A 1,137-nucleotide genomic window follows, 5' to 3' on the forward strand; every position below is an offset into this window, starting at 1 on the left:
TCATCTCCTTAACGGTATAACGTTACGGGCGCGCGTCCGGGAAGCGTGGGCGTGCCCGTGAGGATATTCCTGGAAACTCCCGACGTTTGGTTTTGCTTTTTAATTTAGGTGCTGCCTTCATGATTAAGTACGAAAAGTCCCCTAATTATTTTATGGGTTAAAAAAAAAAACTTTATTTAACCCGGAAGTCCCATTGAGATTGAAAATCTCTTTTACAAGAGAGACCTGGCCGAGGTAGCAGCCAATCAAAACACATTTAAAAATGCAACAAATACAACATATAATACAAAAATCCACAATAAAACAACATCTATCCAAACATAGTGGCCTCTCAAGAGAAAAGGGCACATGTCTCTGTCACCACATTCTTTATGATGCCCTTAAATTCATCAGTAGATATAAGTGTTTATACTTTTAGATCTTTTTGGAGACTGTTCCATGTCCATGGTGCAGAGTAGGAAAATGCAGTTTTCCCCAGATCTGTTCAAACCCAGGGTACATTGAAAAGCAACCACCTGGGGGAGCGTAGCTGACACACAGAAGGGTGCAGAGGTAGGCCAGAAGTTTGCCCAAAATTGCATAGATTAAAATACACCACTGCTGTTGTCTGCGAATGGTCAGTGATGTCGAACCTACCAAATCATAAAGAAGGCAGTGATGAGTAAGTGACTTTGCATTTGTAAAAAAAAAAAAACATAGATATGCATGGTACACTGAATTTGCCAAAGTTATAATGTCTGGGTTTTTTTAAGGTTTACAAATACAGACAATTAGATACATTTTATTAAGAAATGCAGTAGGATAATAAAGATGTAAGACGGGAAATCAATTATTACAATTAAATGCATTTTGTTTCTATTCTTTATTCTTTATGTGGATCCCCATTAGCTTCCCCAAAGTGGTCACAAAGTGGTTTGACTTTATGATCTATGGATACATTGCTGCTTGTTTTGTTTTTTACCCGTGTCTTGTAAGGTTCTTGAGTGCTCTGAAAGGTGCCTGTAAAGAAAATGCATTATAACAATTATTAAAAATCTGAATCTGCAACTGTATTTTATGCAACTATCGCTATGAAATAAATGTAGAGGTCTAAAAAGTGCAAAATTAGTTTTTGAGATGTAGTGGAAAAGAAGTTTA

This window comes from Epinephelus lanceolatus, chromosome 18 (assembly GCF_041903045.1).
Source record: "Epinephelus lanceolatus isolate andai-2023 chromosome 18, ASM4190304v1, whole genome shotgun sequence".
In the NCBI taxonomy this organism is placed as follows: Eukaryota; Metazoa; Chordata; class Actinopteri; order Perciformes; family Serranidae; genus Epinephelus; species Epinephelus lanceolatus.